Genomic DNA, 23,271 nt, shown 5'->3' with positions numbered 1-23,271 from the left:
TCAGGAATGGAGCGTACATCACAGACTCAGGATTTCCCTAAAATCAAGCTAAATCCAGTGCCAAGCATCTCTCCCATCAGGTGGGCAGGAATTCCATCTCAGCCGTATCCTGGGTGCTCCTACCCTCCCTTCAGCCCACATAAGAGTACAGGGGGCTTCTCAGGGGGCTCCTGAAAGTGGGCAAAGTCCTTGCATCCCCAGCCCATCACAGGCGTCATGGATAGCCTCACCACTTGTGCCCAGGGGTTCGTTTGAAGGCAGACTTGGACCAGGAAATCTGGCACTCAGGGTAGTCCCCGTATCAGGGACCAGCCTTCCTCAGTACACCATGGTCACCTGCATCTCTATGGAATCATCACCTTTGTCAGGAATTCCTGACAACTACTCCTTCCCCTGATCCCCAGGTATGAACTCTTTAGGAGCTCAGGTTTTGGAAGACAAAATCCAAGATAGGTAGGATCTGCTGCTAACTTTTCCCTTCGGCAGAAGAAAACATCTGGGGCTTGGGAGAGTAAAACTGCCTGGTATCATTCTGGAGACTCTGGCAAAAAAAAAAAAAAAAAAAAGGTAATTCATAAAAGCATTAATTATCTCACCTAAGATCTCAAGAAGCAGGAACTTCTGAGGATCTTTTGGTAACTCAAAAAAGTCTCCTTCATACCTCCTCACTCATCTTCAGGGAGTTGACCATTTCTCCCCTCTTGGTAGCAAAATGGCTGCTGTGGTGCCGGATTTCACATCTTATGCCACACTGTCCCAAGCAGAAAGGAATTTCTCCTCATTCTCCTCTCTCATTAACAAGGGGAAACCTTCCCAAAAGTTCCTCAAAGATTTCCCATAGCTCTTTTTGGCCTGAGCCAGATCACATGACAACTGAAACACCAAGCACTAGCAAAGGAGAACAAAATTGCCAGGACTGGCTTATCCAAGTCATGAAACTAGGCCCCCCCAAATCAGGGATCTACTAGCCAGGAAGGAGCCAAGGTGCTAGGTCCCCAAAAAGCCTGGCCCGCTCTGGCTTATGCGGCTGCTGGGAGGGCCTAAGCGGGAAAACAGAAGCCAAGCACAAATGAGTATTTCCAGAAACGATCCTGCCACCATGGGTAGAATGAATGATCCTCTAAGTCAAGAGACGTGATGGTTGTGAAAATGTGAGGGAACGAGGGAGTCCGGAAGAGCTGCCACCGAGGGGACAGAACCCTGAGCAGCGAGGAGGGCCTCCAGTCCCAGCTCTTCTTCCCGCAGTCACTCTCCAGGGCAAACACCTGCCCAGGGCTTTTCCGGAGGAGGTTGGGCATGGGTCTAATTCCCGGCAGCCCCTTGAGCCCTCAGGATGCCAGCGCACATCCCCTAGAGGGCGCTCCAGGGGGTCCTGTACGTGGAGCATCTTCAAGGGTGGCCCCTGGGTCCCACAGACCGCAGCCTGGCCCTGCAAGAGCCGCAGGTGCAGTCCTCCTTGGAAACCAGCCTGTTCCCTCCCAGGCCCTCTTTGTGCTTCATTGCGAAAGGAAGGCTGGTTAGACTGAGTCCTCACCCCTCGGATGCTCAGCCCTGCCTTCCCGCAGCTGTCAATGCGCCCACTTGCTGAATGTGATTGACTAAATACCTTCCCCAAAGCTGGCTTTTTAAACCACAAAAGAATTTTTTTTTGTACCTAATCATCATACATTGCCTTAGAATAGAGAAAACATAATTAATAAAAATTCTGTTTCTTCCTGCGTGTGACATGATCCAGGAACCTTACTGGGTCTCGATTTTCACTGGGCAGCCCCAGTTCAGACCTCCCGAGTTCTCGTGATTTTTACCCGTTGTAAGGATTTTGATGTCCCGGCACGCCTGCTCGAAACAATTTTAAACCAAACTCTCTTCTAGCCTCATTCTCACTATTCAGTCCTCATCTATGAACTCTTGGATGTCATGAGTTTCTTTTACTTAGAAGCGATAAAACAAATTCCTAATTATTCGTTTTGGCAGTTTTAAGCTTATATCTCTTTTGAGTTCTGTAAGGTTTTTTTTTAATTGAAATAGAGTTCCTTTTCAATGATGTGTTTAATGTTTTTGATGTACCCCGGCTGAAGGGCCATTCTGTGGGCACCAACAGAACACGTGCCACATCTGGAGAGTGACCTTATGGACGGAGAGTGTAAAACAAGCTTCCAGGGAGATTTCCTGCGTGATGGGGAGGGTGGGGACACTGATGAGTGTGCTAGACCAGAAACAGAGCCCACCGCGTCCCCGCCGTGGCTCAACGGTAATGAACCCGACCAGTATCCATGGGGACGAGGGTTCAATCCCTAGCCTCACTCGGTAGGTTGAGGATCTGGCATTGCCGAGAGCTGCAGCATAGGTTGCAGATGCGGCTGGGATCCTGAGTTGCTGTGGCTGTGGTGTAGGCCCATGGCTGCAGTTCCGATTTGACCCCTAGCCTGGGAACTTGCATTTGCCTGCTGCAGGTGTGGCCCTAAAAGGACCAAAAAAAAAAGCTGCAGGTAGGGATACAGGTAACAAAGAGACAAGAGGAGGTGAGGTAGCGATGTGGCCTGAAGCGAACCCAGCGCTGGGGGTGGGGGCTGGAGAAGACAGGACCCCCGGACAGAACCAGACACAAGGAAGGGTGATCAGCCAGGAGCAGAAACTATTATATCAACAGAACTTCAGAGAGATAAAGGAGCTTTGGGAGAACCCCCAGGCGAGAGGAGAGCCCCACCCAACATCCTGGGGAAACTGAGATTTGTGGGGGAGGGGGGACGCCAGCAGAGCTTCAGGTTATGAGATTTCAAAGAAGAAAGAAGAGCGCCTTGAGCTATCTTCCCAAAAAGTGTGGCCACACAGTGTGAGGAGAGGGAGGCTGTGAAGCATTGAGAAGCCGAATTATTTTTGCTGAGGTCCCTCTAGCTATGACACTATTTAATAGACCATTTAATAGACAATTACAAATCCGGTTGTCTTCATTATAGTAAACAGACAAATGCCCGCACAATGGGTAATTTTGTGGATCAAACGGTTGAGGACAAAAAAGGTGAAATCCTGGAAGCCGGGGACATCTCCTCAGCTCAGCACATCCTTCGCAGCGAAGGTCCGAGGGGCCGCCACCCTCCCCGGAGACCTTAGGACCTTGCCCCGCGTGACAGATTCCGCTCAGTCAGGCACAGTTTAGATCCACCGACGGAGGCTGGGCCAGCGGCTCAGCAGTCACCACACAGAGCTCCCAGCCTTCCTGCTCTGCCTGGCTTTGAGCTCCCACAGAATCCAGCTCTGCTTTTCCTTGTCCCAACCACAGAGGGACGTCTGTGCGCCTTGTGGTCCCAGATCCTAATGGCCGGGTTTGTTTATATCCCCACAATCAGGGGTCCAGGGGAGCCCCCGCCATCCTGAGCCATCCTTGGCCCATACAAATATCCTCAAAGAGTAAGACAATTATAAATATCTGAGATGCAGAAATAACATATAAAGCAAAGACAAATCTCATATTTTTAGTCCCGCATGCTCATCACAAGAGGCCACTTGATTTGTAAATCTGCTCTGGATTAAGGCAAAGTAAAATAAAAGTGAAATTGTTCAGCAGGACCAACGAGGCAGCGGGCAGCCCAGAACGGAGCCAGAAGGAACCACTTCTGTGACGCCGGGTCACGTGCATTCACGGCCACCCCGAATCCAGCCTCCTTCCTAAAACGGAGGGCAGGGTGTACACCCCCTCTGAGGCCTCATGGGGAGGGGGTTTAGCAAACGCTGCCTAAGATCCGTCCGAGCCCTGGCCCCTGCAAGCCAGGCTCCCCTGTCCTGGAAGCGGGAACGCGTTCCTCCGTGGCAGAAATTGTCCTCAGGAGGTTAAATATCCCTGAAGGGACGACAGAGACAGGACTCGTGCCATGCCCAGGGTGACTCCAAACAGTGCTTACCAGAGAGCAGCCTGGCGATTAAACCTCCACCCCACCTGTAGGACCAGCCAGATCCACAGCAAGCGAACCAGCCATTGATCTGATTTTGACCAAGAGTCCAAGCAACCGTCGTATCCTCCATTCGTAACAGAGCTGCCATCCTGTTAACTCACAGCCGTAAACAATCCAGCAAGGAGTCATTCCCACCTAGAAATTATTTATGGAATGAATGTAGCCACCGACTGGGAGGGACAGCACTGTCTGAACCATGACCTCGAAATCACGAGGTTTTCATTTTTCTAAATACGTGCAGAAGCTCACACTTCTCCACAAGGGTTTTCCCTTTTGAAAGCCACCCCCTCGCCGGCCTCTGCGCCAAAGGGGCTCCCTCTGCTCAGGCTGACTTCCGACTCTAACTCTGGAATCGGCTTAGAACCCATTTGCAAGCCCCCAGACATTCAGGTCTCACCTCGTTTTTTGTTTTGTTTTGTTTTGTTTAATTTATAAACAAGATCATTCAAGTCCACGCCCAACTTCAATGGGGCGGCCCTTGGGCTGTTTCACCAAAACAACAGCGACCCTCTAGCTCCAGGCCGCTGAGCCAGAAGGGTACTGACACCAATGACTTTGAAAATGCAACGTGATTTATAAGCGCAGTGCAGTTAAAAACACACAAGCCACGTCTGGAAATTCACCCACACCAGCCCATGCAGTCAGCGCTCGGCTCCTTAAAGCCCCAGTTCAAACGCCGGCTCTGGAATTTTACAGGTCAAAAGCTTTACACCAGCAGTCAAAGCATATCCCCGACTCCAGAGCCATTCTGATAAAAATGTTTTGAGTCCATTCCCCTTGGGTTTAAGTGGGAGATTTTTAGCAGGAAACCTCCTGACCTCGAGTAATGATCTCAAGTGTCTTAGCTCCTCCGCAGTCCCAGTATTCACCCACTCTGTTTGGGAGACGGGAGGTTCTTGCTCTGTTTGAAATCTCAGCCACATGCTTGTTGCTGTCTTCAGGCGCACAATTCACAAAGATCGGAGGTAACAGAAAAAGGAGTTCCCTAGTGTGGTGACCAAATAGGCTATGAATGGCCACCAGCACCCGCGGCCCGCTCTGTAGGAAAACGTTTCCTTAACTGTCTCCTTTGACTTTTATTCTGAAAGGGGGACTTGCTTTGAAAATGAACAACCAGACCCACCCCACCCCCACCCCGCCACCACCTAAAACCATAGACATGTTCTGTGCTGCTGTGATCCCTCCTGCAAAGGAATTTCAAAAAAAAAAAAAGTGCAGTATGGTGTTTTTCTACAGGAAATTAAAGAAATCAAGATTTTTTTTAAAAAAAATCTATGAAATCTAATGGTCTACTGATTTTGACTGTGAAAAGAAAGAAATTCTTTGAATATTTACGTTTTCAAGGGACAAGTTCTTTTTGTTTTTGTTTTTTCGTCTTTTTGCCTTTTCTAGGGCCGCTTCTGCAGCATATGGAGGTTCCCAGGCTAGGGGTCTAATTGGAGCTGTTGCCACCGGCCACAGCCACAGCAACACGGGATCCAAGCCACGTCTGCAACCTACACCACAGCTCACAGCAACACCAGATCCTTAACCCACTGAGCAAGGCCAGGGATCGAACCCATAACCTCATGTTTCCTAGTCTTATTCGTTAACCACTGCGCCCCGACGGGAACTCCAAGTTTTTTTGTTTTTGTTTTTTCCTCACTTTTAGGAAAAAGCAAGCCTGTTTATCATGACTGGAAAAAAAATCCCAGAGGAAGTTTTTGTGAGCAGGTATTTCTGAAAATTGTCTTATCGGTGGCTCAGGCTTTTAGTGACAGCTTTCTATATGTTGGGGATAACACCAGGCATAGATTACCTTTTTAAGAAATCTTGGGGGACCGGGGTGGGGGTCAAATGACAGCAAAGGGGATGCAGGGATTCGGCTTTTTAGAGCCTCAAGCTTGTGTGATTTCCTCTGAATGTGAGTTGAACTTTACGTGTTGCCATTAGAAGCGAGGCCATGTTTTAACCTCAATTTTCTTCCATCCTTTATTTCATTACAAATAAAGGTGCAAATATAGAACTCTATGTAATGAAGGGCTTCATAACACCAAGAGAGAAAATTAAAACAATTATGAAAGTTGTTTCTCATAGTGGCCAATGATGTACAGCTCCAATTTAACTGCTGTCCTATTAGGAGGTGGCATTTATAACTTACCCTTTATTCTCATTTTGTTGTCGAGAGAAACTGTAACGGTTTACGGAAGTGAGAAAACAGAAACCAAAACCAAAAAGTTCTGTCTTGAGAGAGACTTTGCATCTGTGTGATCGCGCGGAAGGCCACGTAAATCAGGCTGAGGACCCACCGCCGGGCCCAGGACCCCCGGGCTGGCTGCCTTCATCCTCAGGAATCAGCTATGATCCCAGGGGATGGCTCACCCACAGGGATTCCAGGTGGCTGCTCAGGCCCAAAAGAGGCCAAGGGGTCTCAGAGTTCGGCCAGCGTAAGACCTATCCAGGGGCAGTTGTGGAAATGCAGACATCAGAAGTAAAGGGAGTCAGGAGTTCCCGTTGTTGGTCAGAGGGTTAAGAACCTGACCAGTATCCATGAGGTTTGATCTCTGGCCTTGCTCAGTGGGTTAAGGATCTGGCATTGCCTCGAGCTACAGTGAGGTTTGGAAATGTGGCTTGGACCTGGTTTGGCTGAGACTGTGGCTGTGGCATAGGCCGCAGCTGTAGCTCTGATTTGACCCCTAGCCTGGGAGCTTCTATATGCTGCAGGTGCAGCCATAAAAAACAAACAAACAAACAAAAACGAAAACAAAAGAAAGAAGGAAGGAAAGAAAGAAAGAAAGAAAGAGAGAGAGAGAGAGAGAGAGAAAGAAAGAAAGGAAGAAATGAAGGGAGTCAGTCCCCAGAGCTCATCAGCGAGAGGACTCCAGACTTGCCATTGGAGCCCAAGACATCCGGGCATGTGGAGGTGCCCACATGCTCAGATGGTGCAGGAGACAGCAATGGATGCCTTTTGCCAAGGGCAGTGGGAGCTGCTCAGAAGAACCAAGCTCTGAGGGACTAGTTACTAGAGCAGGAGGCTTCCCCTCGAGAACGTGGATGTGGGCACCTTAGAGCCTGGACACACGTCTGGGTGGGCTGACCTTTCCCTGCAGACCTCGAAGGGAATCCCTCTCTCCTGACACCCCCAAGCCAGTGCTGGGCCTGCCCCTGCCCCCAGGCGCAAAGGCACCCAAACCCCACCTCCTGCAGGGCTCCGCTTCACCGTCTGCCAGCGACACCTGGCCTCATGGACACACCGTCTGAGCATCTCTGATAAACCAGAAACAGAAAGCTAGAATCTGCTCTAGAAATACCCGTCCCTGGAGTCCTGGTTGTGGAGTTCCCATTAAGGACCCGACATAGTGTCCGTGAGAATGAGGGTTCGATCCCTGGCCTTGCTCAGTAGGTTGAGGATCCGGCGTTGCTACAAGGTGCAGCGCAGGTCACAGATGCAGCTCGGATCTGGCGTTGCTGTGGCTGTGGCGTAGGCCGGCAGCTGCAGCTCCGATTTGACCCCTAGCGTGGGAACTGCCATATGCCTTGGGGGCAGCCTTAAAAAGAAAAGAAGCAAAAGAAAGAGAAAGAAATACCTGTTGCAGGAGCCAACATGTAGCCTAAGCTTGAGTTTTCTCAGTGAAGGACTCACCAAGCTCTGTCTCCACGGAGATCAATCTTAATCCCAGGACAGTGTATCAGGCAAGAGGCCCAGGTCCTTCCTCAGCTAGAAAAAGGGGAAATGTCATCCATTCTACCTCCGTCTCAAATCTGTAAATCTGTTTAATGCAGATCATGAAACCAGCATTGGTTGGCTGGTCGGGTGTTAATTACAGCAGCCGTTGTTCACAGGGTTCCGGGAAGGAGATGTGTTCCCACACGGAGGAGGGCCGACTGTACCCAGAATAGTAATGATGCTTATGTCCTCTGACCCAGGAATTCCATGGCTGTTCTCCAGCCCCAAAGAATAGTCCTAAAGGCAGAAGGAGTTTCCCACCAAAAGATGTCCATTGCGGTGTTATTTATGTTAGAAAAACATTGCAAGTAATGTGTATTCAGTAAGAAGTTAGGAGGGAAGAATGCATTCTAGTAACTCCTCAGCCTGAAACACTTAGAAACAGTCTGACAAATATTTACACTATAAAGTAAACATAGTAGCAAGAGTCATATCTTGAAGCACTTATAAAGAGTCTGATAAAATATTTACAATATAAGATAGAACTAAAGCAGCCAGTAGCTGGGGTGTAGGCTGGCAGCTACAGCTCTGATTCGACCCCTAGCCTGGGAACTTCCATATGCGGTAGGTGTGACCCTAAAAAGACTAGATAAATAAATAGATACCTAATAAAGCAGCAGGATACAGATGTGTATGGACATAGCCTATGGTCATACTGTGTGAAAGAAAAATGATTTAGGGAAAGAGTTGAAAAAAATGACACCAAATGTTAACAGTGTTTACTGCTACAGGAGGGACTGTGAGTGTTTTTTTTTCTTCTATTCTTCCATAGTTTAAAATTTTTATATAACGAGCATGTACTTTAGATGGGAGAATTCAGTAAGTCAGAAATAAAGGGGAAATAGACATGCAGGAAAGGAGAAAGGGGATTAAGAAGGACAAAGAGAAATATTTGTGTCCTGCAAACTGTTGAGGAAGCTCTCACATCATTACTGGAAATTTCATAAAGAAGCAGCTCAAAGCAGACTCTCTGGGAATGTCACCCCAGGATCCTGCCAATCGCCCCTCCTCCTCCAGCCGCCTAAGGACAACTCGATGGTGGTGACAGGACCAAAGGGCCCTATTAGGACCTGCCAGGGTCTTCCCCTACAGAAAACTCTCATTGTCAAAATGCTACCAAATTAGGGAGTTGCCTCTGTGGCTCAGTGGTAATGAACCCAACTAGTGTCCATGAGGACTCCGGTTGGATCCCTGGCCCCACTCAGTGGATTAAAGATCCGGCGTTGCTATGAGCTGCAGTGTAGGTCACAGACATGGCTCAGATCTGGCGTTGCTGTGGCTGTGGTGTAGACCAGCAGCTGCAGCTACAGTTCAACACCTAACCTGGGAACCTCCATATGCTGTGGGTGTAGCCCTAAAAGAAAAAAAAAAATTACTGAATTACACGTGAGCCCCCACTCTTGGGACACAGTGAGCCGGAGCCCCTGGCTCAGTCAGGGAACTCCTCCCCATCAGATCCAAGCCGCCAGTAAGGACACTGAGCTCAGTGTAAGAAAGACAGGCTTTTGATCAATGGCCAGAAAGTGCAGAAGGGGGCTTGTGCTCGGAAAAACTCCTTCTCCCCAATGAGGGGAGAGTTGTTATTGCAGAGGGGCAAAGGAGAGAGATGGAGTGGGGTCTGACCTCCTCTCATTTCTTGGAAAAGGCCAAAAGTTTCAGGAATTGGGTCCACACCTTCTTTATCCATGTAGTTTCTCCACGCCCGTGGGGAGGGGGTCTTAGCCTGGCAATGTGCTATAATGAGCATATCAAGAGAAAAGCAGGCTCCCCCCTGTGGCGCAGTGAGACCAGCAGCATCTCCAAGGCACCAGCACACAGGTTCAATCCCCAGCCCCACAGAGTGGGTTGAAGGATCCAGTGTTGCTGCAGCTACAACAGTGGCTCAGATCTGATCCCTGACCTGGGACCTCCTTATAAGAAAAGCAAAAAGAAAATTTTAGAAAGAGAGAGAGAGAAAAAAAAGCAGTGATCTTAGCCCACTTCCCAGCCATCTTGGAGCTGGTTTTGCCACGGGCAGGTCTGTGTTGCACCCAGTTGATAAGGCGAAACTCTGGTTCGGTCGATGCAGGTTAAGGACACTTTCTGCACCTGGGGCCTGGGCGGCAAAGCTTGGATGAGACAGGGTCTGCTTAAACATTTCCATTTTTCCGGGCCTTGACCCTGGGACAGTACGTCACCCTGAATGTGACACTGACTGTGACAATGATGGCCATCTGAGGTTTTAGACAGCTTCTTTTTCAAACTTATTGAAGGAGAGCTGATTTCCAGTGCCGTGTTAGTTTCCGCTGAACAGCGAAGTGGTTCAGTCATCCATACACACACACAGCCTTTTTCATATTCTTTTCCATCATGTTGCATCCGAGGCTGTTGAAGAGGGTTCCCCAGGCTACACAGCAGGATCTTGTTACACAGGTTTTGATTCCTTAACCCTCAGGCTCAAGGAGCATCTCGCAGTTCTCCCTCTCTCATCCCCACCGCGCCAGCTCCCAAATCTGCTCAATCTCCACCCCGAGGAATTCATCACCCCCAGCCCATTGTTACCTGCCTGTAACCAGGGTAACCGCGGCCCTTGGCTACCACATCACGGAAAGTGTGTCACCCACAGGGTGAGCCCTGCAGGGCAGGGAGAATGCCTCACTCTCTCACAACGAAGAGAGGTTGTTGGAGAAATGAATGGATAACTGAGTGATTCTTTTTCCTGAGCTTCCAATCTTGATTCTAGTTGCTTGTTGGTCTCTCTTATTTTTTTTAACGGCCCCACCTGCGGCATATGGAGGTTCCCAGGGTGGAGGTTGAAACGCAGCCACAGCTGCCAGCCTACACTACAGCCACAGCCACACTGGATCCAAGCCACGCCTGCGACCTACACCACAGCTCACGACAACACCAGATCCTTAACCCACTGAGCGAGGCCAGGGATTGAACCTGCATCTTCATGGATACTAGTGGGGTTTGTTACGTCTGGGCCATATGGGAACTCCTGAATCTCGGTTTTGCTCTTGGTTTTGCCCGGAGTGAACTATGAACTCTGCTTGCTGGTCTTTCTTGAATGTTTAAATTCACAAATACTGAACAAATCAATTGGGTGAGATTTATAATTGAGGAAAATAAACTGTGCAGAATAATACTAGTGTGGCTTCTCCATGCAGCAAACGAAGCATCAAGCCAGACACTCCTCCACGTTTCTACCTGGAGGAGCAGAGAACAGATCTTAAAAGAACTGACATTCGTGCTATTATTTCTGTTGGGTGCATTGTGAGAGATTTTCTTTTTTCTTTTCTTTTTTTTTTTTTTTTTTTTTTTTTTTTTGCTGCACTCACGGCATATGGAAATGCCCAGGCCAGGGATCAAATCTGAGCCACAGCTGCAACCCGAGATGCCACAGAGACAACACTGGAGCCTTAACCCACTGCACCGAAATGGGAACGCTGGGAGATTTCCTTCTAAGAAAACCCTAATCTAAAAAAGGATGCAGGGACACAGACAGCATCTTCAGGCACATGTGGTCAGATGAAGGGACGGCCATCTTTGCTGGCTGCAGAAAGAGGAATCCCCGGGCAAAGCTTTTTTAGTCAGAAAATCCAAAACGAAGTTTTGTGGTCACGTGCCTGGGCATCTTGGTTTAGCCCTTGTCCCATCCCTGGCCGGGTCTGCTCTATGTTAACTAAATCCTTAATGCATCCGTGAGAAAGACCAGGTCTCTCCCGAACAGCGCCTTTGTCTTGGAAATAACTGAGCAGGGGAATGCTTACAGGACCCAACCTGCGACACCGCTCCATGTGCGAGAAATCAGGTAATGGATCGCAGTGCCACGACAGGGGTTATTTTGAATACATTTTTTTGAATAAACATTTCGTTGCATTTTGCAAAAGCATTCCTTCTTTTTTCAGACGGCTAGCTGGACATCATGCACCGTTAATTTCCTCAAAGCCACTGAGGCCTAGAGCTTTGCTATTAGGCTATATTTCCACAAAAGATATTTTGTAAAAAGAAAAAACCAAAAACAGCACTTGCATTTCTGTATTGTGTTGAAATGCATGTGCCCGAGTCCGGATTCTGCTCTCAGATCCCTGAGCTGGGCGTGTAATGCACGGTCACTGGAGATGACAGAACAGAGGGACTGAATCCTGCCAGCACCCTCATCGCGCCTCCTTAATGAGCCCGAGCTAATATGTCACTTAGCCCAGGTGCCCAGATCCTCCCAGCCCTCACAGCATGTCTGCTCTTCCCTTTAGAGGCAGGAGAGCCGAAGCTTCGTGGTTTATCCTCCCTCTAACTTTAGAGGCCTCGCGCTACCACGCAGCCTCAGCCAGGAACACATCAAGCCCAGCCTTGCAGCGGCCGGAAGTTACATTCGTGGCATCCGCACAGGCTCTAGGATGAGACTAAATCACCCTCTGAAAGTGGAATGGGAAGAGTCCCTACTCCCTCCCTTCAAGAAGAGAGCACTCATCCCCAAGGTCACTGGGATTAAAGCCCCGTCCCCTTCTCCCCACTGCCACCACCCCCCGCCCCCAGGTCACCAGCCTCTCCTTTCGTAAGGGCATCGACTTGCCAAACTTCTGGTACCCAATTGACTTGCACACATCCCGCGTTTATTTGTCCCAGTGGTGGTCCGTGAGGCGCTGCCACGTTCCTTAACATCTGGACTCATCTCATCTCTGCTAATGACTCAGTGGTCTGCAGAGAGGCATGCTGAGTGCAGATGTGCCTGTCACCGGGCTTAATGGGATGCAGAGGGGCTGCATCAAAGGGGCGGGTGCTGCGGGCCAGACCCTGCAGGTGCCAGGTCAGGGAGGGTCGGGGGCTCTGGGCTCTGGGCCCTGAAGAAAGACCAAAGCCAGTCCCTTTAGCAGACGGGCGTGAGGAGAGCCCGCACCACAGAGACCAGCTTGAAAAGCCCCGTCCCCCCTGGGCTGGGGGAGGCGACCGAGGTGGAGACCTTTCCGTCAGGGACGCTGTCACAGCCCCACTCAGAGTGAGCAACAGGGTCCGCCCAGCAGGAAGCGGCTTCTGATGTCCCAGCCCCCTTCTTGCCACCCAAGGGGGGCTCTTGGTACCTCCGGAGCCCAAACATGCTGTTCCTTGTGCCCCGCCCCCTTCGCACACACACACCCCCCCGCTCCCCGCTCCCCGCTCCCACAGTGCGTGACTGCAAACCAGCTTTTCCTGCAGATCCCTCCTTTGCCCTGGACATGGAATCTTATTATCTTCCTTAATACTATTTATATTACTTACAAGATTTATTAAATTATTACTATATAAATCTATGAATAATATTGTTCGGTAACATAGATTAAAATGGCATTACCATTTTAAAAATGCTAAAAGCAGGATTCGCTTCTCATGGGGTGCATGCAGCGCGACAGCCTGAAAGGCAGCAGGCAGGGGGCCCCAGCTCTCCCTGGGACCTTGAGTCACCGCACACCATTGAGCGTCCTCAGCGTGAGGCCCAGGGACCACCTGCATCACCATCGTCTGAGAAGCTGCTTCCAGCCCAGGTTCCTGGTCCCACCTAAGGCTTGCAGTGGGGCCGGGGGAGGAATCTGCCTTCGGAGGGAGCTTTCAGATGATCCTTTATACACAGCGGTCTGTGACCCCTCCGTCCTTGACGGATCACCCAGGTCCGACCCCACGCACAGGACCAGTGGGGCCCGGGGGAGCCGGGAAGCATGGAGCGGTGGGCGGGGCTGGATCTCATCACAGCTCCGGGCCCCGCAGCCTCCCTCTCACCCCCTTTCTCGGCAGCCTCGGCACCTCCCTGGTGCACCTGGCCGGTCCTCCCGCCCTCCTGCCACAGCGCCCTCCCTGGGGTCCAGGTGAGCCCCCCGACCCGTGTTGCAGAGCTGAAGCCCCCATACCCCGTAAGCACCTTGAAAATTGAGAGCAACCCTCATCTCTCTCTTCCAGCCCCCAGCACAGTGCCTGACCCGGGATGGGGCGGCTCGATCCACAAGTACCATAAACTGATGAATGGAACCTTTTTTTTTTTTTCAAAAACCAGCCTTGGGGGAACCACAGGGGGTAAGACAAAGGACAAGCCTGGTCAAGATCATGGGCACTGGCGTTGGCCAGACCTGGCGGGATCGGGTACACGGCCCCACCCTGGGGAAAATGTGGGCAAGGAGCCAACCCACCCTGCACCTCGGTTTCCTCCTCTGTAACATGGGGGTGCACGCGGCCCCAGAGGCGGGTGTGAGGACTCAGGGGGGAGCAACTGTGTACAGTAGCCTGTGAAGGGTCCTTGGGGAACGTCAGCTGTCAGCTGGCGGGCAGATGAAGGGGAGGGAGAAAGAGGAGGAGGATGGGGAAACCTAACGCCTGCTTCTCTGGGGACACAGGTATTTAGTTTTAGAACATGGGGCTCGAAAATGTAGAGGCTGTTGTCTGGGCCCTGGAAATACCACCCTTTCTGGGACGGAGAATCATCATCCGGCTTTCTGATCACAAACATACAATCAAACCCCAAAGCCCAAGGAGAACCACTAAATTGACCAATTTCACTTTTTCCTCCAATGAAGAATTTTAGTATTTAAAGTTACTCTCCGAAAGAACTGACTTTAGATGATTTTTTGATCATTTAAAACTTAGGATCTCGGAGTTCCCATCATGGCTCAGTGGTTAACACACCCAGTTAGTTTCTATGAGGTTGCGGGTTCCATCCCCAGCCTTGCTCAGTGGGTTAAGGATCTGGTGTTGCTGTGAGCTGTGGTATAGGTCACAGATGCGGCTCAGATCCTGCGTTGCTGTGGCTGTGGTGTAGGCCGGCAGGTGTATCTCTGATTTGACCACCGGCCTGGGAACTTCCAAATGCTGCAGGTTACAGTCCTTAAAAGACCAAAAAAAAAAAATTAAGATCTCATAACAGTGTAGTAATCTGCAAAAATACTGAATTACTATGCTGCACCCTTCAAACTAATGTAAGTCAACTAGACGCCAATAAGAAATAGATAATAGAGAAATATTTTTTAAATAAATCAAATGTAAAAATGTAGGTCTCCAAGGAAAATGGCAAAGATAACGTGTCGCCCAATAAATTCAAAGGTGTTTGGATTGGAAATGAATTCAGACAGGAAATGGACTTATCCATTCAACAACCACAGCTGAGCCGGGCACTGCCAGGTACCAGGGCTCCAAAGCTGTCCAGGGCAGGGCTGTGGGGGATGGCGGGGCAGGGAGGACAAGGCAGAGCCCTCACCATGTGGTCAGGACAGAACCGAGGATGGTCAGGGGTCTGGGGATGTTCGCATGAAGAACAGCGGGTTCAGCCTTGGAGGGTCCTGGAAGCTCCTCAAGGGAGAAAAAAGATGCTCGGAGGCCCCCCAGGATGTGCTGCCAGGCAGGATGGGGAGAAGCCCAAAGACACCAGAGAAGGGGAAACAGGGCATCTCTGCAGGGCAGGAAACAGGATGCTGGAGAGGCAAGAAGGAGAGAGCTAGCCAGGGCCCTCAGAGGCCACTTTCTGCCATCTATACATTACCTGGGGACTTTGGGACACCCCCAAAATGCTGGGGGGACCAGAATGGGGGTGGAAAGCAGGGAGGCTGGTGGGAATGGGAGCAGAGGGGACAGAGATCCAGGGGACGTGCTGACTGCAGAGGAGGAAAATGAGAGGAGTCCAGCAAGACAGCCAGGCTGGCAGCAGCATTTACCAGGAGAGCCGGAGGGGGTGGGAGGGGCGTGCTGATGTCCCGGCCACCACCACTGTCATCATTTCCGCTTTCTCTGGGGAGGGCGTGATGCACAGAATGTCTGCATTCCCCACCCTCAGTGTCACAGTCACCCGTGCGGTGGTGTCAGGAGATGGGGGCTTTGGGAGGGGATCGGGTCATGACAGGGAGCCCCAGTGAATGGATTTAGCTTCCTCATAAATGAGACCCCACAGTTTGCTCGCTCCTCCTTCCTTGAGGGCGTAGCAAGAACTCGGTCACCTACGAGCCAAGAAGGGACCCTGACCAGACATCAGATGTGCTGGTGCCTTGATCTTGGGCCTTCCAGCCTCCAGACTGTGAGAAAAAAAGTCAGTTGTTGAAGCCACTCTGTGAGTGTGTGTGTGTGGGTGGGTGGTGGGTGTACATGCATGTGTGTGCATGTAAGTTGGAGCATGCATGTGCATGTGTGATACAGAAGGAAGGAGCCAGAACGTGTTGAAATGCTAGTGGGGAACCTCTGGTGTGGAGAGTATGGAGTTACCCCAGGAAGGAGCATCTGGAATCACAGATGATGGAGGTTGCGGGACCGGCAGGGGAGGGGTGGCCCCGGTGGTGGGTAACAGAAGCCGCGGTCCCCAAGTACATGTGGCCACTGGGAGGACGGCAATGAGCTCTTCCAAGCAATGGAAGAAAGAAGTCTTTCCTTCCTGCACAGCCCACCCTTAAACCCCAGGACACGTGGAGAATGCAGATCAGAAGGGCTCGTGTTTCTGGCCAAGTGGCCCCTGGATTCCCCTGCCTCCCCCAGGGCCTGACCTTGAGATGAAGCCTCGTCCTACCTGTTTTCCCGCTCTTCGTTGGGAGCACATTTGAACGGGACAGGAAAAATTCCACAAGTGTGCTGCTATTGAAATTCCCAAAGTCCTACCCTGTTCTTCCAGCCTCTGTGCCAGGATCTGCAGAAGGTCACTGCAGTGATGGTGACAGGAGGTCCAGGAGGGCAGGCTGGCTGCCCTTCTCCCTGAAAGTGCACAGGCCACCAAGCTGTGGACAGAATCTGAGACCAGGTTATCTGCCATTGACCCACTAGCTAGATGACAACCCTCCAGCTCCAGCTCCAGAAACACCGAGGAGCCGCAGGGCCAGGCACCTGGGGACGCCCAACCTTCCTGGCTCCACCAGAGACGGGCCGGCACCGCCACTTCTAGGCCAGGGAGGGCCTCTGGGGGCAGGCGACCCCTCCCAGGGGCGCTGCAAGGACCAACAACCCCCAACCTCCCCTATGACATCCCTCTCACCCAGCGCCCCTAGCACACGCCAGCATAGGCGTGTGCAAAGCTCAGAGTGCAGGCGGCCTTCTGCTGCCCCAAACATACTGTGTATTTTTTTTCTTTTTAGGGCCGCACCTGCAGTGTATGGAAGTTCCCAGGCTGGGTGTTGAGCTGCAGCCTCCAGCCACAGCCATAGCAACGCAGGATCTGAGCCCTGTCTGTGACCTACACCACAGCTCATGGCAATGCCAGATCTTTAACCCACTGAGCGAGGCCAGGGATAGAACATGCGTCCTCATGGATACTAGTCAGGTTCATTACCACTGAGCCTCGGTAGAAATGCCATGCAACCATACTTTTCTCAGGGACTGAGATTCCCACGTTTCCTTAACCCATCTGGTCAAAACACCAGAGTCTACTGTTTAACTGCAAATAAAGAAACAGAAAGGGAAGCTGTCCTGAAACAGTTTGAATATATTTATCAGCACCTCTACCAGGCAGAGACAGAGGAATGGACCTGGGAGGGGCTAGGAGTTATGGGGGTATCCTGGTGTCCCCCAAAACGGGGAGACCCAGAGAGGCTGCCTAAAGCGGGGGGTCAAGGCCACATCTTGTGCTCCCCAGTTTTATCCCATCCAGCTCTCCCTCAAACAGAATTGGGTGCTCGGTCTGATGGCTCAGGACTCCCTCCCTGGGTCCTGGACCAGGCTGGTTGGCAGCTGCACAGGTCACGGTCCACTGCAGAAAGGCACTCTGGGGCTGGATCCCACCAGCCCTGACATCCACCATCCTCTGGGAGCCCCGAGCCTCTGCCTTCAACAGTGCCACCAAGCCATCACTTCCGGAAATGCCCCTCACCTCGTCTTTATGCTAGAAAATTGAGGGTTTTCTTTTTCCTGAGCTAACTAATCATTTGGCCTCAACAGGGACATTTTTCATTTAAGCCTAACAATTTGAAGGGTTTTCTTAGAAAGTAGGAACTACACCTATAAGCCTGATTTCAACATCTGAATCTTCTTAAGTCAGGGTACTGACAGCATATAAAATACGTAGAGCCGGATAACCAAGCTATTAGCCTGGTTAAGTTTTTTTTTTCCTTTTAGATTGCCCAAAAGATTAGATCCCAAAGTGTGGGCACACAGACTTTTTTGATTTGAATTTTAAAGTATTCAAACAAAAGCTAGCGCCCTGCACACAAAAAGCAGACATTTAATGTGTTGCTTTTGCATAGTGTCACCAGGGGTTAAGGGAGCTACTGCCATGGATGCGTAGAGTCCCTTTGCTCTGATTCCCCATTTTAATGAGCACACTACACACGTGTGTGTACGTAGTTACATATGTAAGTTCACCATCCACAGTAGTGCTAGAGCTACATACAGAAACAGACACACACACACCATCTAAACAAAGAAACTGGCAAATTAATTGCCGAATGATTTGGGCATGACCTGTTCAGAAGCATAATTTCTGTCTCGTTTTGGCCTTTCCCACCTATCTGAATGCACACACTTGCAGAGCCACGCAAATAAGCCCATACATCTTTCATTACCCATCGCCGCAAATTCTTACTTCCTAATTCCCTCTTAAACGCCTCTGGTGACTTGGCACTGACAGCAGTTTGTTTAGGACAGATATTTACTGCCGGGTCCCGCAGCCAGGCCCACCTGTCGGGAGGCAGAGGGCAAGGACTCCTGCTCCCTGGGACGGCTCGTGAAGGAGGGCGGGCTTGATGAATGGCGCATGTGCACTTGCACAGCGCCAGCCTCCTCCCAGGCTGGGGTGCCGATGGATGGCAAACCCAGCGTCCAGGCCCCAGTCCCGGTGGCTTCCGGCTGACTGGCGAGGGGGCACCCGATTCCCGGCTGCCGTGGCAGGGTGGAGGTGCCCCAGAGAGTAACACGGAGAGGGTGGCTCCTGCTCCCTCGTCCTGAACACCGCTGTGGTCTTTATTGATTCCTGCAGGCTGGCGGAGGGGGCAGAGCCTCCCAGGAGGCACCCCCAGCCCATTTAATCGGGGCACATTTCCTAAAGATCTGCTTTAGCCATCCTTGTCGGGGGCATTTTCCTAAGTGTATTTGGCTTAAAGTGTCTCTTCCACAACCCAGAGAAGACAGAAGAGCAGGGTTTGTTCCGAGGAGTTTCCGCTGTGGGCTCAGCAAGTTACAAACCCGACTAGTATCCTTGAGGCAGGCAGGTTCGATCCCTGGCCTCACTCCGTGGGTTAAGGATACTGAGTTGCCACAAGCGGTGGTGCAGGTCACAGAGGTGGCTCGGATCTGATGTTGCTGTGGCTGTGACACAGGCCTCGGCTGCAGCTCCATCCAGTTCACCCCCTAGCCTGGGAACTTCCATGCGCCACGGGTGCAGCCTGAAAAAGAAAATAATAAAATAAAATACAGAGATGGTTGCTACCAATGGCCATAATTTTGCTTCTGCCTCCTAAAACCACACAACATAGTCAGAGAGAATACAATGGTAGGAAAAGCGTATAAATTGCCCAGGAGCAGGACGTTGTTGACATGTTGTAATTTTTACTAGGAGGCCCTGTATGGAGAGAAATGAATCCGTAATGAATGAGAGGAGGGAGAAACGAAGGTTTTCACCTTTGCCTGTAATCTTAGCGATGAGGCCCCTCCCCTGGAAAGCTCTGCCTAAACGAAAGGTGATCAGCTCCTCGGGCTGTGCCTTCCCGCCCCTCCAGGCGCCCCTGCCCTCAGGAAGGGAGCAGCACCTGCTCCCCGCCTGTCTCCTGTCTTCTATTCTTCATTACCCAACAGATGACCTATCCGATAGGCGTCCCCTCCTGCAGCTTCCCGCTGCCCGCCTTCAGTGAGAATAAAGCCAGCAACCCTTTTGATCTTCATTCCGCGGCCGTTCCCATCCTCTGGTTTTTTTCTAAAGATCATTTGCCAGCATTGCTTGCTCAGTGGTACCCAGTGGAACAAGCAGTGTCTTCTGAACTGACAATTCTGACTTTTTGCTGCTTGTGATTTTTCTAAAGCATGACAACCACTTGCACGAAGACACGGTAAACCTTTTCAGATAAGGGAGTCGGGAAAAAGAAAAGGGCTTTCAAGAAACAGAAGTAGTTACGGCTGGAGCTGAACAAAACAAGTCTCTTACGTATTAATTTAATTTGGCCATGACTTTCGGGGGGCAAGAGAAATTAGGATCCCGGCATTTGCGAGGGGGTGCGTGGTGTGCACACCCTTTAAAAGAGTGTCGCATGTATAGGACATTAAGAAAATCATTGTCTTCACAACTTAAAAGCAGGTTTTCTCCAGCCTGTATGGATGCACATGCCATAGTGTAAGGTTTTTATATTCACTGCAAGTTGGCCTGATTTGGAAGCCGAAGGAGCCTGCCTTTTCCATACCGTTCTCAATATCCTGCACTCTTTGCCCAAACAGATCAAATCCGAGTGTTGTTCCTTTCCTCAAAGCGCAAAGGAACTTGAGTCTGGGATTTAACACAGAGACGTTACTAAGATTTTCAAGGGGGCTATTCTATTAATTAAGTGCAGTCGTATTTAGAGACCTAGCAGAACACATAACTGTCTCGGAGTCACATCAGTGCAGTGCTACTTCAGGGTACCATCAGCATATTCCTGATATCGTTAGAGGAAGCGGCCACTGCCCGGAACAGTCAATCCCGACACGGTCTCCAGATTCTCCCCAACTTAAAATCCAGCAGGCGTTCCCGCCATGGCTCAGCGGTAGCGAACCAAACTAGAATCCATGAGAACGCAGGTTTGATCCCTGGCCTGGCTCAGTGGGTTAAGGATCTGGCGTTGCTGTGGCTGTGGTGTAGGCCGGCAGCTACAGCACCCATTTCACCCCTAGCATGGAAGCTTCCATATCCCTGCAGGTGGGGCCCTAAAAAGACAAAGCATTATATAATATAATATAATATAATATAATATAATATAATATAATATAATATAATATAGTATAGTATAATATGGTATAATATAATATAAAATCAGACCAACTAGCAAACATCTAATATCTGTTTTTCTCTGCATCCCAGAAAACATTCCTAGGAGCTACTTGGACTTACTGAAAACATTCTAGGAGACAGTGAAATCACTCTTTTATTCCTGATTTCTTTAAAGCATACATATTCTCTGCCCATTTCACTCCGCATTTACATACGAATAGTTATTTTGCCAAATTCTAATCATAGGACTAACTAGCCTTTGCTGAACTTAAGGCACATCACATGTGGCATTTTGATCCCCGGCCAGTGTCACTTTACAGACATCTCACACAGACCTGATGAAGTAAGGACAAGGGTCCCCCAGGCAGAGAAGGAACCCAGGGCTCAGAGGGATTGTTCATTTGTCCGATGGCACCCAGCCAGAGAGTGACCGGGACCAGCCTGGCATCCCGCTGCTTTGTCGCCAGGGCTCTCGACTCCTCTGCCTGGATGTCTCCCCCAAGGCAAAATGCAAATGGTTACCAAGTAAGCAAAGAAAAGCCGCTCTGCTCCGCAAATGCCACCTCTTCCGTGAAGCCCTCCAGGGGCCTCCAAGCAGAACTGGTTTGTAGCTACAGTGGACTGCTGACGGTGCGGTTGTTGGGCCACGGACTTTTGTGTGTGTCCCACTGCCCTTACCACCTGGGGGCAGGAAATACATCCCCCACCCTTCCACCTAGTGTCTGTCAGATTGTGTCCACGTGTTTAATTAAATCAATCTGCTTGTACCTAACAAGCTTTCCTCAAACTCAAGTCTCCCTAAATGACCTATGCTCATTAAAAAAAAGAGAAAAACCACACTGAAAGATGTTCAAGATACGTTGTTAAAGTGAAAACACAGGTTTCAGGATACTGTATCAAGCAGGATAATCTCTTATGTCGCGCACACACACACACACACACACCTAAATACACATACGCAGGAGAAAAGTCCAGAATGATATATGCCAAAATAGTCATAGAGAACAAATTAGGGTTGGTTTTAATTCTTTATCTTTTGTGTAATCTATGTCTTCTTATTTTACTACAAGGACTGTGTATTTCTCTCTGATTTTTTTTTCTGGTTCCCAGGCTAGGGGTCACATTGGAGCAGCAGTTGCCAGCCTGTGGCACAGCCACAGCCACACCAGATCCAAGCTGGATCTGCAACCTATGCTGCAGCTTTCGGCAATGCTAGATCCTTAACCCAGTGAGCGAGGCCAGGAATCAAACCGGCATCCTCATGGATACCAGTCAGATTCTTAACCTGCTGAGCCACAATAAGAACTCCTATTGCTCCTATTATTTAAAAAAAAAAGTATGAAGAACTTATATAGTCAGATGTATTTCCTAAAATCTAAGGACATTCCAGGTTCCCCCCCCCCCCAAAGAAAACACATTTTTTAAATAAAAAACAAATAAAGGGAATTCCCTTGTGGTACAGAAGGTTAAGGACCCTGAGTTGTCACTGCAGTGGCTTGGGTCACTGCTATGGTGCAGGTTTAATCTCTAGCCTAGGAACTTCCCTATGCTGCTGACACAGCCAAAAAAAATTTTTTTTTAAATAAGGACATTCCAGATGGAAGGGCCCAAGCCAGGGGTTCAAGTCCTCAGGTGGGAAAGGAATGGTCCACTGAGGCAGAACTTGTGCCGAGGCCGCCTCCTTGCCCTCAGTTGCAGAGGCCAGGTCTGGGGCAGAGGGACCAGCCCAGGACCTGGGTGAGCTGCTGGGAAGGTGCTGGTGGGGGGCGGGGGGAGCTGGTGAGGGTGTTGCATCACTGCACCAGCAGGGGGAGACAGAGGGCCAGGTGGAGACAGAGGTCCCAAAACGCATCCCTGATGCCAGAAACCCAGGTGAACCCAAGTCAGCAAAGACAGGAGCTCAGCTCCCGTCCAGAAATGCCTGGGGGTGATGGTGACGGAGGGCTGCCGTTCCAGAATTTCTCATGCCATCCGCAGTTGCTTTTGAGTCCGTTCGTGTCCTAGAGCACAGCTCCCTGTGCCCTCAGGCCTGTGGGGATGGCGTTCCTGGAATCAGATCCAGCCTCTCTGTTCTTAGATGGTGGAGCTTGACCCCAAACCCCAGCCGTTGCGGCACAGCCAGCCAAGCCTGGTGCCTGGTGCGGACCCGACTGGCCATAGGGGCAGCTCCCCATCCTCAGCCCCCTGAAATACGAAACAGGTCTGTGTTGCCAGCAGGGCCATGAGGAGTGCCAGCCTCCTCGGTGGGGCAGCACTGTGCTGGGATGTAAGCCTCTCCTAGAGACCCGGTCTCACCAGCCAATGCCAGCTGCAGCCACTCAGGAGAGCGATCACAACACAGATTCCAGCTTAAAGTCCACAGCAAGGAAGGGAGTGCCCGTCGTGGGGCACTTCTCTGTCCGTGCCCCTCGAGTCTGCTATGAACCTCAAACCTAAAAAATAAAGTCGATATTTAGAAGCTCATTCCAGCCACATCACCCTCCTCAAGCCCCACCTGCCAGCCTTTCAGATGCCACCTTCTCCTCTGTTGACTCAAATCCTCACCTCCTGCTCCCCTCCCCCTCCCTGGGGTGTGCCCCAGAGCGTGTGTTTACATGGTCCCGCCGCATCTGTGTGTGTGACACGCACCTCCCTGTGCCTCTTCTCTGTGTGTCACTGTCCTGCCCTTTCCAGGGTCCCCTCACGCCAAAGGACTCCACCATCAAACCTTGACTCGGAACCCCCACCTCCCTCTTCCCACCGGAGGCACCTGC

The 23,271-nt window shown here is 50.6% G+C and overlaps 1 long non-coding RNA gene across 2 annotated transcripts in view; it reads right to left on the bottom strand.

Moving 5' to 3' along the window:
- LOC110256830 (uncharacterized) overlaps positions 1–5,018 on the bottom strand; it is a 34,211-nt gene extending 29,193 nt beyond the window's left edge. Inside the window, exon 1 of one of the 2 annotated variants that reach the window (XR_014827758.1) lies at positions 4,820–5,018. This is a non-coding gene — a long non-coding RNA (uncharacterized LOC110256830). Of the gene's footprint in view, positions 1–3,899; positions 4,066–4,819 lie in introns of those variants that run through there. The other variant, XR_002338841.2, reaches the window with a different exon arrangement.
- Positions 5,019–23,271: the final 18,253 nt, after the last annotated feature.

The sequence above is a fragment of the Sus scrofa genome, chromosome 14 (assembly GCF_054392235.1).
Source record: "Sus scrofa isolate SSC_HxYL_T2T_F1_AM1 chromosome 14, Sscrofa_HxYL_maternal_Yorkshire_Landrace_v2.0, whole genome shotgun sequence".
Taxonomy (NCBI): Eukaryota; Metazoa; Chordata; class Mammalia; order Artiodactyla; family Suidae; genus Sus; species Sus scrofa.
This window is presented reverse-complemented; position numbering and strand designations above follow the sequence as displayed.